The sequence below is a fragment of the Euphorbia lathyris genome, chromosome 5 (assembly GCF_963576675.1).
Source record: "Euphorbia lathyris chromosome 5, ddEupLath1.1, whole genome shotgun sequence".
Taxonomy (NCBI): Eukaryota; Viridiplantae; Streptophyta; class Magnoliopsida; order Malpighiales; family Euphorbiaceae; genus Euphorbia; species Euphorbia lathyris.
The window spans coordinates 1178180-1193891 of record NC_088914.1 but is presented as its reverse complement, the minus strand read 5'-3'; positions in this window follow the sequence as shown (position 1 = coordinate 1193891).

Here is a 15712-nt window from a genome sequence, read left to right as displayed (position 1 = left end):
TTCAAGATCTCAGCCCTTATTCAGTTTCAAGGGCTAAGATTTCAAGTTTTATAATACTCATTTTTATATCATTAATTACTCTGCTGAATTGTTTCTTTTTCAACATTTCCACCCCACCTTTCGGATAATTATATCAATTTTTTTTTTCATGTATTGGCTAAATTACATTTATGACTACTAAATTTTATCCATTTTTATAATATAGCCACTAAATGTCACAATATAGCATAAAAACTCAACTTTATGGTGTCTTCTATGGTTACTTTGTTTTTGACAAAGTACCATTATTTGGTGTGTTTTCACCATTGAATGATGGAGTATAAAATTAATCCAATGGTGAAAACACACAAAGTAAGGCTTACTTTGTTTTGGGAAAGTATCAATTTAGGCTTCATGTACAAAATAGCACCAATATAGGCTTAATGTTTAAAAAATAATATCAACTTAGACCTCGATAACGGATTAGACACATCATTCTTATTACTCCGTTAAATTCTACTTTCTCCCTCCATGTACAATTAACATAACTTAATGAGGTAATATCAATGACGTTTCTCGTTCCGTTATCGATGTCTAAATTGGTACAATTGCTTAAACGTTAAGCCTATATTATTATTATTTTGTACATAGAGCCTAAATTGATACTTCCCCAAAAAGCATAGACATATTTTGGTACCTTGTCCCATTATTCATCAAATTGTTTTCTTGGTCATGAATCTTTTCATATACATTTCAACTGTATGTCATTTTATCACTCATTAGTAACAAATCACAAACATATAATTAAACGTGAATTAAAAAAAATAAAAAAAAATATACCGTATTTTGTACAAGTTGGATAATAAAGATTCAAATATTTCACCGAATTTAAAAATATTAATCTTCAATTCTATTATTAAATCACGAAAAATATGATTTTTTTTAGAATCAACTTACGTGCAATTGTTGCAAAATAAGGAACAAAATATCTGTATTTTATAATAATGTCTAAAATTGACCCAACTTACTAACCTTAACGGTAAAATTACTCTTGATTATCAATATTAGGACTAAAATTGCACATTTTAGATGTTAAAGATAAAATTGTTCCTACTTATAAACCTTAGGGATAATTTTCTTTTCATAATTAAATATTGAATTAGAAGCAAATGAGTTTATTGCAAATATAATTGTTTTATAGGTGGCAATGTGGAAAAAGAGATTATGAAATGTGGAAAAAAGAAATGAATAACGATAAAAATTAGAGTAATTAATGATATTAAAAGTATTATTATAAAATTTGAAATCTTAGCCCTTGAAACTGGATCAAGGGCTGAGATAATATTAACAGGACCTCTCCTGTTTGACTTGAACGGGGGAGAGGATCCTGATCCAACTCTTAGATATAATACGAATAAAATAATCTTTTTTATAAATAAATATAATAATATAACTAAAGTTAATATATTATATTTTTTATCACTAAAAAAGGAGGAAGTGACACCTCAGCTCCATCGTTACTGTTTTATATTATATATAGATGTGTAATTCGATGTGGTTCGGTTTTTAATATTTTTTATCAAACCAAACCGAACAGAGTACCTGAATACACTTAAAATTAAAATCGATGTCGAACCGAAAATTTGAAAAAATCGAACCAAAAACCGAATCCAATCGATTCGGTTCGGTATGCGGTTTAAACTGAACCAATACACACCCTAATGATGATACACCAAAACTCTTAAAACCTCCTTTCATTTTCAACCCGCACAGCTACTATCAATTTAAGCTCCACATATAAAATAGCACCAATATAAGCTTAACGTATAAAAAAAGTACCAATTTAGGTCTTGAACTTAACGGATTAATATAAATGACGTGTCATATTTCGTTATCGAGCCTAAATTGGTATTCTTTTTTAAACGTTAACTCTGCATTAGTGTTATTTTATATGTGGAGTCTAAATTGATACTTTTCCAAAAACGTCAGACCTATTTTGGTACCTTATCTCTTGTTTCTTTAACCTCTATTAGAATATGTAACTCCTATATTATATAAGGGTATAATTATAGATATATTATTGAATAGGTTGTCATATTGTAGTACAAGTACAAATACAAGTGTTTTTTTTATCAAAAATAAATAAATAAATATATATATAATAAAACCTCTATGAATTAATACTCGATAAATTAATAAACTCTTTAAAATAATAATTTCTTCTGGTCCTGACTTGGGCCAGTTCAAAAAATGATCAATTTTAATAAATTAATAAGATAATAATTTTCTGAAACAACCCTTTATAAATACATTGTATTATTCCCTCTATAAATTAATAATTTCTCAAATACATATGCGAAATATATATAGATATACATACTTAGGATAATTTAGCAAAAATATGAATCTATAGTATTTTATTTTTTTAAAATTTAAATTAGTTGAATTTCAGCTCTAACTATTTTCATTGCATTCAAAAGTTCCCGCGTATCCTTGTCAAATTGTAACAAATTGTAAAGAGTTGATGATGCTATAATCGCTTCATTTCTTGTGACTTGTTTCAAAGGTACCGAATCATCCTCAGCTTCATCCTCAATTGAATTTTGCTTAACGCTCGACACAATTTCTTCTAAACTTGAGCATTCATTGTTTTCACTTGGATAATATAATATTTGATTGACATCCATTGGACTGCGGTAACCAAACTGACCAATCATTCCCTCAAGTTTATGAATGTCTTCAGTGGTTGCTTTCTCTAAATTCGTTGTGACAGATTCATAAGAAGTCTATTTTTGGTATGATTTAAAACAACATTCCATATAAATTTATATAGTAATTCATTAACTATGATACATTGAATATTTTTAACATAAATACAATAAACTTCCAAGTTCAATTAACTTATATAATGCACATTTAATCTTATTTGTTCATTGATTTTAGAGAAAAACTTTATTTAAATTAATAATTTAAACTTTATTTTAAAAAAGAATTAAAATCACTCTATAAATTAATAATTATTAATTTATCGATTAATTAATAAATTTCAAAATTAATAAAATTCCATGGTCCCAACATTATTAATTTATAGAGGTTTTACTGTATAGTATTCATTATGATTGCTCCTTGTGAGAGTCGTCCCTTCCACGTAAGAGTTTTGTAGGGTTTTGTTTTCTTTTTTCTCCCTGACGGTTGGGACGTCTCTTCTATTCCGTTCTATTACGGACGATCAACTTCAGCAATTAAGGATTGTGGATGACGGTCTAAAATTCTCCAACGAATGGATACAACAGGTAGTCGACGAGTATAAGTTGTCTTAGTTGGTCGGGTCTCTCATTACCGATCGAACATTTAATTTCAATATTTTCAAAAGTAGAATGGCGAGCATTTGGAGACCAGGTCGGGGTTTAACGGTAAAAGATTTGGGAGGCAAACTGATTTTATTCATATTTTATCACAGACATGATTTTCAGTGGGTGATGGACGGCAGTCCGTGGACATTTGATAACAACCTTCTTGCCCTTCAAGAAATACGAGCAAAATAACCGGTAACCAATTACCAAATCGATAACCGAATTGAAGTTCTAGTTTGGTTCATTTATTTTAACATTCTAGTTCGGTTCTGTTTTAATTTTGGCTTAGTTTGGTAATCGGTTATCAGTCGGTTACTAAAAAATATATCGGTATAACCAATAACCGAACCAAACTTATTATATAAATATAAAAAAATATAATTTTATTTACATATATAAATAACTTATAAAATATAAAATCCAATTCCTAAAAAATATATTTTTATCTTTATATATATAAAAATTTTGATTCATTAGTCTTTAGTTTCTTCAATTATAACTTTTATATAAGAACATTATTTGAAAACCAATTAAACAAAACTATAAAAAAAAATATTATAAGTTTCGGTTATTTGGTCGGTAACCGAACCGAACCGAAAATTTTCAGTTAAATAAAATTCGGTTACTAATCTTATTCGGTTCAGTTCGGTTATGAAAATTGATTTTCTTCTTTTCTCTGCATTTTCAGTAACCAAACCGAGTATTGAAATACACTTAAATTTAAAATCGATGTCGAACCGAAATGTTAAAAAAACAGAATCGAAAAATTGAATTCAATCAATCCGGTTCGGGTAGACTGGATGCGGTGCAGCATTACGGGACTCCATCGATAACTTTATCGCGGCACGAATAACATTGACAGATGGTCTAATGGAGGTTCGAGAAGGGGAAGCATGGACGCTGCTGCAAGCAATACAATGCGTAATTGGAATGCATGTGTTGAATATCATATTCGAAACAGACTCGAATCTAACATGTGATGCCATTCACTCAATAAAACTGGATCATTCTGAATTTGGAGATCTAATTGATTATTGTCGAGCCTTATCGTCAGTCAAAAACAGCTTCTCAATCCGTTTCATTAAAAGGCAAGCAAATAGTTTAGCTCATGCTTTGACACAGAAGACTTCTCAACATGCTAGCCTGACAACCTTTGATGTTATTCTGAGCTTTATTTCGTTATCTGTACTAAAAAAATCATACCACGACCCATTAATGAAGTTCCTTTAAAAAAATAAACTTAAGAATTTATATTTTATATTTTAGTTTCTCTCTCCTATAAACTATACATGGTATTAGAGCAGGATAATTAGTTGTTTTTCTTTTTCACCATTACTTTTCATTACCTTTTATACTTCTCGAAATATCCACATGGCTAAAACCCTTCAACCTTTCATTTCCCTCAAAAGACGATATGGTTCCTCTTCTTCCAAAGTTTTTCTTCTTGTTTCTCTCATACCATTCTTCAAGATCTTTGAGTTTTCTACGGACTATCAATGACGAATCCCCTTGAGCTCGGTTTTGTTGACTTCGAGATAGATGATCTTTTGTCGGATTCCTCACAGCTGCCATTTGAGCTCATGAAATCTCACATGTCACTGTCGGCGCTACAATTGATAGAGTTATCTTTTCAACACCGATCTCCTCCTGCGAAGTACCGATCTCCCTCAAATCATCGATCTCTTTCATTAGAGAAGCTCTGTCATGGTGGATCTGTTAAGATCTTAAGTTTTCCTCCTTCAGGTACCTCTATTCTCAAAGAGAAGAATAATATTCTCCGCTAGGGAAGACTGAGCATAAAACAAAAGATTATTCTTCTCTTTGAAAACGGATGTACCTGAAGGAGGCAAATAAGGGATCTTAATAGATCCACCAAAACGGAGCTTCTCCGATGAAGGAGATCGGTGATTTAAGGAAGATCGACTCTTCGAAGGAGGAGATTAATGTTGAAAAGATAACTTTATCAACTGTAAATCTGACGGCAACATGGGAGATTTCACGAGCTCATATGGTAGCGGTGAGGAATCCAACGAAAGATCGCTTATCTCGAACTCAATAAAATCGAGCTCAAGGGGATCCACCATTGGTAGTCTGCATAAAATTCAAAGATCTTGAAGAACTGAGGTATGAGAGAGACGGGAATAAAAACTTTGGAAGAAGAGGAACTAAATCGGCTTTTGATGGAAATGAAAGGTCCATAGCCCGTGGATATTTCGAGATGTACAAAAGGATTTTTCTCACTTCTGCATACATTTTTCTATTCGTTGATTTATTTTTCTAATCAAACAAACACAGGAAAATCCAAAAAATATTTTCATAGACTATATTTTTCGTCAAACAAACAGTGTCCAAAATTGTTCATTTTTTTACCAATTGAGATTGGCTCGAGTGCAGAGAACCTCTAGTCACTTAAACTAGATCTTCCTAGTGTACACAGGAAACCTTAACTAGGAAAGAAGCCACTAAACAACCTTAAACCGAGTAATTAAATTATTTAAAAACAAATGTTGGTTTTTTTATTTTTTTAACAGAAATAATCGTTAGAAGTCAACAATATATAAAAAATGTGATTTTTTTAAAGAAATATTAATGAGAAAATCCAAGTTTTTCTCACCATTATCATTCTTGGATGAAAACGAAGTAGCACAGATGATAAGTAACTTGTAAAAAATCTTTGACCAGAGTCCCTTCCTTGTAAGGTACCGTTGAGATCGGCGAGTGTGTAAGAATCAATAAATGTCCCTCACCGATCCCAATGGCACCTCACAGGAAGGGATTCCGATCCAAGATTTTTTACAAATTATCAATCTCCATTAATAATCTTCGGGAACCGTTGCAGATTCAAGAATGTGAAAGGCCTAAGGTATGCTTTTCTTTATATAGGAGAGAAAGCCATTTTTTATGGAAATTTTTTTTATGGTAAATTTTATTGAATGCTGATTAGTAAGGAATTTTTAGAAAAGGTAAATAATAATATTTGTTTGGGAGAAAAAAAAGGAAGTATGTGAAGGGTAATAAATAAGTGTACAAAAATAATAATAAGAAATTTAGTGCAAAAATATATCTAACGGTGACAGTCTGGAGCAATTTTATCTTTAACGTTAAAAATAGTGTAATTTTACTCGATATATAGACAACAATGAGCAATTTTACTTTTAATATTGACATGTTGAGTCAATTTCGGGTATTATTAAGAAAACACAGATATTCTGTTCATGTATTCTACATCAATTTGCATAGGAGTTGGTTCTAAAAAAAGATTTTGCGTTTTTTATAATTTTATAATAAATTAGTGATTAATATATTTTTAAATTTAACGAAATATTTCATTTTTTTTATCCAACTTGTATAAAATACAGTATAATTTGTTAAAAAAATTACACTCATATGTTTGTGATCCGTTACTGATGAATAATAAAAATGTATATGAATTCTTTGAATGGTGATTTTTTTCGTGGAAATCTTTTAATGATAAATTTTATCGAATGCTGATTAATAAGGAAAATCTTAGAAAAGGTAAATAATAGTTTTTGTTTGGGAGAAAAAGGTATATGAAGGTTAATAAGGGTATTAAAAAAAGGGGGGGATTTAGTGCAAAAATAGTCATAAAGTCAGGAGTAATTTTATCTCTAACGTTTAAAAATGATGTGATAAGTATGTGAAGAAACTCTTGAATCGACCCAGGTCCTCGATGTCAGACCCCGTTGGGCCCGGACCCGATCCATCGATTCCAGGCAAAACCCTTAGCCTGGAGGAACCGCACGAGGGTAACCTTTCCTCTCTCTAAGCACTTGGAATTTCTCTCTATAATACTTTTACTAACTTGACCGTCATAGTGTATTCAGGGGACCCCTCCCAGCGCAGGTCGACCTACAGTATACAGTGAATTCGACTACTCAACAATATGTGTATATGACATTTTTTTAGAATGTAATTAAGAATATCAACTATTAAAAAAGAAAATAATATCATAAAATATCAATGTCCTTATTTGTCATTTTACATAAACAGCTCTTAACAATTAATTAAGTTTTACCAAACAAAGTTACACAAACTGTTAGTCAAATCAGCTAACTAAAAAGATAATCAGCTAACAGTTAACATGTAATAGTTTTTGATGGGATGAGAGTGATAAGCTTTTCTTCTCTAATGAAATTAGTTTTTGAAAGATAGAGAAAATAGAGATTCAAGAGAAAAATAGTGATAAAAAATAAATGAAATGAAATGATAAAAATATCCTTTCTACTTTTGACTTTGATTTTTTTAATTTTTTTAATATCATTAGTCAGTTTGAATTGTCTTTGCTCGCGGGATGAACCTCAAAACCTTTGTTTGTCACATTTTGAAATACGGGACTGTGTTTGAAAATGACCGAAACCACATAATTTATATTTGTACTTTTCTCTTATTTTTATTATATTTTAAGAACCAGCATTTATAAATTAGGGGTCTAGAATATATTTTTATAGGGTTTAGGATTTATGAATTGGGACTTAGAATTTTAAAATTTTGTCATTTGACTCATGGTCTATTATTCGATCATATTTGGCCCCTAAAGTATCCCAATTGGTGAAATTTAACAGAATTTGGATTGAGATTTTACAAAACTGTTATTCTCTTGATATATAGTGATATTTTGACACATGGATTTAATACGTCTTAAATTTTATTTTCCATATAGATTTTATTATATGTAAAACAATTAATTAGATTAAAAAAGAAAAAGAAAAAAATATAACTCCTTAAACTAAAATTTATCAAGTTTATGTGTCAAAATATAGTCACGGGTTAATAGGATAACGGTTATCTTGAGTCTTCATTCAAATTGGATGAAATTTCACCAATTGAGATAGTTCAGGGGTCGAATGTAACCAAATAATAGATCAGATGTTAAATGATAAAATGTTGAATAAGTTAAGGGCAAAAGAGTAGTTTAAGCCTTTGAGAGCAGACTTGTTCATGGGCCGAGCTCGGGTTAGGCCAGCGGGCTTTTATCTAAAAATGTTCATCATGTGCCTAGCCTAGCTTGCTGTTAATTTAGACGGGCTCGGACCGGACCGAACTCGGATTTAAAAATCAAATCTCAAGCACAACCCATATATATATAATTTTTACTAATAAAAAAGTATTTTTAAAATAAATATTAATATATAAATATATAAATTTATTAATTAATATTAATATGCGGATTGGGCTAGATCGGCCCGTGCTATTTTTATAAATCCTAAACCCGCCCAAAATATAAACGGACTTTAACGGACCTGAGCCGGGATTTTGCCCCCATTTGAGGCTTCTATAAAAATTTATTCCTATTACAAATTTTGATTTAACATATTACCCACTGTGGACCTCTGTTAATTAAGATCGAAACCAGTAAACTTTTTACCGGTTTTATTTTGTAAAGAATCCGGTAAATTAGCTACTGGTTTCATAATTTTTTTTTTTTACTAGTTTCACTTTTATATTGAAATCTGTAGCTACCAGTTTCACTTTTATATTGAACTTGTATGTGGTACTGTAACAAGTGTAGGCTTTTCAAAATTTCAGAAATGGTCCTCTATTTTTAAATTTTTTTTAATTTAATTTCAATCTTTAACTTTATTTTTTAATTCATTAATTAAATATTTTCTTATTAAATTAGTTAGTAGTGAACATCTAATTCCGTTAAAAAAATTTTATTCTTTTAAATGTGAATTTGAAATTATATTTTTTACATTTTAAATTAGAGTTTTTACAGTTTCTTGATAGTCACATTATAGTTTGAAATTATATTTTTTACATTTTATTAGAGTTTTCACAGTTTCTTGATAGTCACGTTACAGTTTGAAATTATAAATTTAACCATAACGTTTTCAAACAAGATCAATTTTAGCTTTACGTTTCTGAAAATTGAAAAAAATGGTTTAACTGTTATTTAACTGTCACATCGAATCTTTCAAACGAGTTTGTGGATAAATTGAAATAGTTTCATACGTTTTTTGTTAATAATTTGTAACTATATTAGTAACACAATAAATGTTTTAGACATTTTGACAATATTTCTTTTTTGTGATTAACTTATACGTGACAACTTTTTTATTGATAGTTTATCCAATTTCTCGGTTCGAGACTCGTAAGACACCTTTAGATGGAAATTAAAAATGCTTTATTCTTTTAAATGTGTTTGAAACTATATTTTTTTTACAGTTTCAATAAAGTCACACTAAAGTCTGAATTATGGTTTCTATAGTTTGAAATTATAAATTTAACCATAATATTTTTAACTGAGATCAATTTTAGCCTTACGTTACTGATATTTGAAAAAAAAAATTGTTATTTAACTGTCACTTGGAACTTTCCAAACGAGTCTACTAATAATTGATGTTTGGAATATATGAAGTGACAGTTAAATAACAGTCAAAACTGTTTTTTCAAATTCCCGGCGAGGTTAGGTTAAAATTGATTTTACTTAGAAACATTAGGTTTAAATTTATACTATTTCATATATTAGGGTTAAATAATCATTTTTTAAAAATTAAATAGTAAAATTTAAAAATTAATAGTTTGAAGTTAAATTAAAAAAAATTAAAAGTAAAAGGACTACTTTTGAAAATTTTGAAAAGCTAACAGCTTTGAAAAAAAATATTAGATGAAACTGGTAGACTAGCAACCGGTTTCATAATAACATAAAAAAAAATTATGTTATTATGAAATCGGTAGATTAGCTACCAGTTTCTTTACAATTTAAAACCGGTAGACTAGCTATCAGTTTCAATTAAAAAAAAATTAAGAAAATAATTTTTTTATGTTATTATAAACCGATAGATTAACTACCTGTTTCTTTGCAATTTCTAACCGGTAGGTAAACTACCGGTTTCGTCCGTAGTTAGTAAAGACCCACAATGGGTAATATGTTAAACCAAGACTTTTATGATGATTAAATCCTTGTTAGACAAACAATTATGTCCGTCTTAAAAATATTAAATGTGATTAACCAAAAAAACAAAATGAACACAGAAAAACATTCGAACAATAAAAACAGAAATTAAAAAGGAAAGAGACAATTCCTTAAGACAGATGTCGTCGCTATTGACGATCGTCTCCCATGACACAAAAGATTACGCAAGCGAACTCAACCGTATGTAGCCTAGTTATCACCGGAGTAGGAAAACAAGAACAATGTGAACAGACAAAAAGTATTTTGAAAAACTTCAACAACAGCTTTTCCATTACATATGAATTTGACAATCCATTCTATATAAATAGAACTCGAAAGGATATGTCATTTCACGAACAAACACGACTATACACGGACAGACACGACTGTTTACGTACAAACACGATTGTTCACGAAGGACACGACTGTTCATGTAAGAAGGTGTTTGTTGATATTAAAATTAACAAATAATTTTATTCAAAATTTCCCAACAATCCTTATAAGGAATCCAAATGGAGGGAAATCGACCTAGGTTTAAGGATAATTTTTTTTATCCAAACTCGGTCCAGAAAACATAGATCTGGACAGACCGAGTGGGTATCCGGACCCGTAAAAAGGTCTATTTGAGAGTCGGATCAAATACATGAATATCATAATTAAGTACAAAATTACAACTAAGTCATATCACCAAACCTAATTCTTAATATGTCATTATTCATTATATATTTATAATTTTACACCATAATTTAAAAATTCTAGACTGCAATTCATGAACAATAAACCCTAGAAAATATATTCTAGACTTCTAATTTATAAATTTTAATCCTAAAAATATATTAAAAGTACTAATTTTACTAGTTTGATATAATCCAAAATTATGACTTGACATAGTTGTAAATAGTTTTTAAAAGATGAATTTCTGTGTAGTTTTTAAAAAGATATAATACCGATTTCGCTCTTTAAATTAAGAGGAAATTACATATAAAATTATATTTGAAATTTTTATTATGTTTTTGTCAAATATACAGTTATTGTTTTTTAGTTTGAAAAAATAAAAAAACCTACCAGTTTTCACGGTTTGAAAACATGGTAAGCCACTAAAAAAATATATGCTAAAACCACTTTTACTATTTAAGTACTTCACATTTTAAGAAATTCTTTATAAAAATGAGATAGTTGTAAATAGTTGGCTAAATAATGACTAATACGTAATTTACCCTTAAATTAAAGCTTTAATCCGACAGCCTTCAGGGGAGTAGAACTTGGAATTAATTAATGGGATCTTTGTAGATCGGGATACAGAACTTATTCAGAGGATTCCTCTAAGTCGCCGTTTGGTGTCTGATGCGTGGGGATGGTATTGGGGAAAGAGAGGCAAGTTTTGTGTGAAAAGTGCGTATAAACACTTGTGGTCTGAAAAATATGGCAATAATCCATCATTGACAGTTGATGGAGTCAATTGGGGTTCAGTATGGGCACTTCAGGTTCCGCCCAAGGTAAAAAATCTAATTTGGAGAACATTGGCTGGTTGTTTACCGTCGCTGAGCGCTTTATCTGCTAGAAGGGTTCCGATCAATAACTTGTGTCCTTCATGCCTACAATCTGAGGAGGATGACTTCCATGCCTTAGTTGGCTGCAGTCAGGCTCGACTTTTCTGGGATCTGACTAGTGTTGCGGGTCTGGGAGATTCTTGCTCTTCGTTTAGAGAGTTCTGGGAGAAGTTGGGGTTGTTGTTCCCGTCGGAAACTGGTACGGTGGCAGTCTGCTGCTGGTTCTTATGGCTTAACCGGAACAATAGAGTATGGTCAAAACAAGTCATGACACCTACCATACTCTTCTCCACTGCCATGCAATTTATCTCAAGTTGTAAAGCTGCCCAGAGCCAGGGAAGTGGTGCGGTGGTGACGACTGCTGAAGTAACTCAGAAATGGTGCAAACCCCCGCCAGGTATGTTAAAACTTAATATTGACGGGGCCATATTTTCTGCCTCAGGTACTGCTGGTTATGGATTCATCCTGCGGGATAGCGATGGCGGGTTCCAAGCTGCAGGTAACGGTACTATTTACTGTTGTCTTGACCCTTTTCTAGTTGAGGCGATCTCGTGTCGCGAGGCGTTGAGCTGGCTGAAGGATTCTGGTAGACAAAATGTGTTGGTAGAATCGGATTCACAATTGCTAGTGTATGCTATTCAGCGAGAAGCTAGTGGCAATTCGGCTCTAGATCTAGTTATTGAAGACTGCAAAATCCTTATTAAGGATATAGGTAATGTGTCAATCTCATTTATTCGTAGGTCAGCGAATTCCGCTGCTCACTTTTTAGCCCGTGCAGCTACACCTGCTTTTGAGAGGAAGGTCTGGATTTCAGTACCTCCTTCTTGTGTCTGTACTGCTCTTGCTGCTGATATTTAATAAAATTACCTTTGTTGTCAAAAAAAAAAAAAAAAAAGCTTTAAAGTCAATTAGAACCTTAAATTATTAAAATCATCAATTAGATTTATGAACTAATTAAATATTATCAATTGAGTCTTCATTCTAAACAAAAATTATCAATTGAGGTCTCGTCGAAAATCACTAGGTTGAACAGTTTGAGACCATCTTTTCCAAACCATTTTGTATCAGCACATAAATTATTACGGTCTATATCAAATAGTCACAGTTTCTGATTTTAGGATAGAATGAGGATTAGTTTAAAAAAATGATAGGATAATGACTCAATTGATAATTTTTACTTAGCTCAGAGACCTGATTGATAATTTTGATAGTTTAAAGTTGTAGTTAACTATGAAACTTTAGTTTTAGGATTCGAAAAGATGTAATGCCTTTAATCAATAATCCATTCAGTATTTATAACTAAGTTTTTATATAATTAGACATTTTTTTTGAAACCATATAATTAGACATTTAATATGTATAATTGTTAATTTAATTAATGCCAAATTAAAAAATTTAAAGAATTAATGAATAAAAATCGAAAAGATTATAAATTTAAGAGTAAATAATTTATTAGTCTCCACCTTTTTACGTAACATACTGTTTAGTCCTTTTATTTTGAAAAAAATATTATACGGTTCCTATTTTTTTATCAATATTAATCATTTGGTCCATTTCTATATGTTTTTTAGATTTTTAACCGAAAATATCTTAGTTTTCAGGATAGCCATAGTACTATACAAAATGGTCATGTTACTCTGTTATTTTCTGTCTGTCTATTTATGCTAAATATAACGGTTAAAAATCTAAAAATAAATAGAGATAATGACTAAATGGTTAATATTGATAAAAGATAGAGACATCATAATATGTTTTTCAAAATAAGAAAACTAAACAGTGTGTTAAGTAAAAATGAGATGACTAATAAATTATTTACCCTAAATTTAAAGATGCTTTTCTTTTTTCAAATAATGTAATATATTTTAAATTCAAATTGAACTAAAGAGGTTAAGGTGTAAATATACCCCTAACGTTTTGGGTCAGGAGCAATTTTACCTCTAACGTCTAAAATGGTGCAATTTTACCCCTAACATTGGAAGCCAAGAGCAACTTTATCCCAACGTTGATAAGTTGGGTCAATTTCAAACACTATTATAAAAAAAACAATTATTTTTTTTCTTTATTCTACACCAATTGCATAACAATTCGTTCTATAAAAAATGATTTCATGTTTTTTATAATTTAATAATAGAAATTCGTTGAATTTTTTGAATTTTTTATCTAATTCGTACAAAAAGACAGTATATTTTTTTATTTTTTTTCACATCTCAACATATATTTGTGATTTGTTACTGATAAAATGATGCACGCGTGAAGTGTAGATGACAAGATTCATAACTGAGAAAACATTTTAATGAATTATTTCTCAAATTGATCCAATTTATCAACGTTAGGGGTAAAATTGCTTTTGCCTTCCAACGTTAAGGGTAAAATTGCATAATTTTAGACGTTAAAGATAAAATTACTCCTGATCCAAAATGTTGGAGGTATTTTTACACCTTAACCCACAATTAAAGTATTGAACTATCAAAATCATCAATTAGTTTCGTGAACTAACCAAAAGTCATCATTGAGTTTTTATCCTATTCTAAAATAAAAAAATTGTGACTATTTGTCGTTTAAACGACAATGATATATGTGTTGGCTCAAAATGTAGAGACAAATAGAAGAGAATTCACTTGACTCAATAATCTGAGCTTTATTAATAAATACCAAAGGCTTATATAGCCATACAGAAAACTGAAACAGAGAAAAAATAGGAACTAAATACATAACGTGATTTGGGTAACAGCAAAACAGAAAATTCAAAATCAGATTACCCTAAACAATAGGATCTTATTCTAACAGACAAATCCTAACTCAAACCAACTACTTTCAACAATCCCTCTCTTGAACTTATTGCTTCTAAAACAATCAGTTCATATCTGGAACTATACAAACTCCAAGTTCTTCACGAAATCTTTGAAAATTTTCCAGCTTCAACGGTTTTGTCATCAGGTCTGCGACTTGATTTCGGGTTCCACAATGAATTAAATTAATAACCCCTTCTTTGGTGAGATCTCTGAGGAAGTGAAATCGTACATCTATGTGTTTAGATCGACCATGTAACACTGCATTCTTTGAAAGCTTAATAGTAGAACTATTATCACATTGCACCATAGTGCTTCCTTCTTGTGAATGATCAAGTTCTTTCAACACTCTTCTCATCCAAATTGCTTGACATGCACAAGCTGCTGCTGCCACAAATTCAGCCTCAGTTGTTGATAGAGTAACAATGGGTTGCTTCCTTGATGACCAGGCTACTGCACCTTTACTTATCAAAAAGGCATAGCCAGATGTGCTTTTCCGATCATCCACATCACCTGCATAATCACTGTCTGTGAAAGCCACTAAATTATCATCTCCTCCTTTCTTGTATAGGATTCCATAATTCATGGTTCCCTTTACATATCTCAAAACTCTCTTTGCTGCTAGTAGATGTAACTCAGTTGGATTAGACATAAAGCGACTAATCAAACTTACAACATACATAAGATCGGGTCGTGTTGCTGTGAGATACATCAAACTTCCGACAATTTGTTTGTACAACGTTTCATCAACTTTGATTCCCTTCTCATCCCTGCATAATTTGTGACCTGGAACTATTGGATTGCAGACTGAATTACACTCCTTCATACAAAAACGATCTAATATTTCAGCTGCATATTTTCTTTGACATATAAAAATGCCATTTGTTCTTTGCAGCACTTCAATCCTAAGGAAAAATCTCATTTTCCCTAAATCAGTCATATCAAATTCCCTTTTCATGGAGCATTTAAACTCACACAACATATTTTCATCATTACTAGTGAACAACAGGTCATCAACATAAATACTCACAATGAGAATTTTACCTTCTTTGTTCCTTTTGATGAATAAAGTCTCTTCACTGTGACTTTTCTGAAACCCCTCCTTGATGAAGTAAGACTCAATTC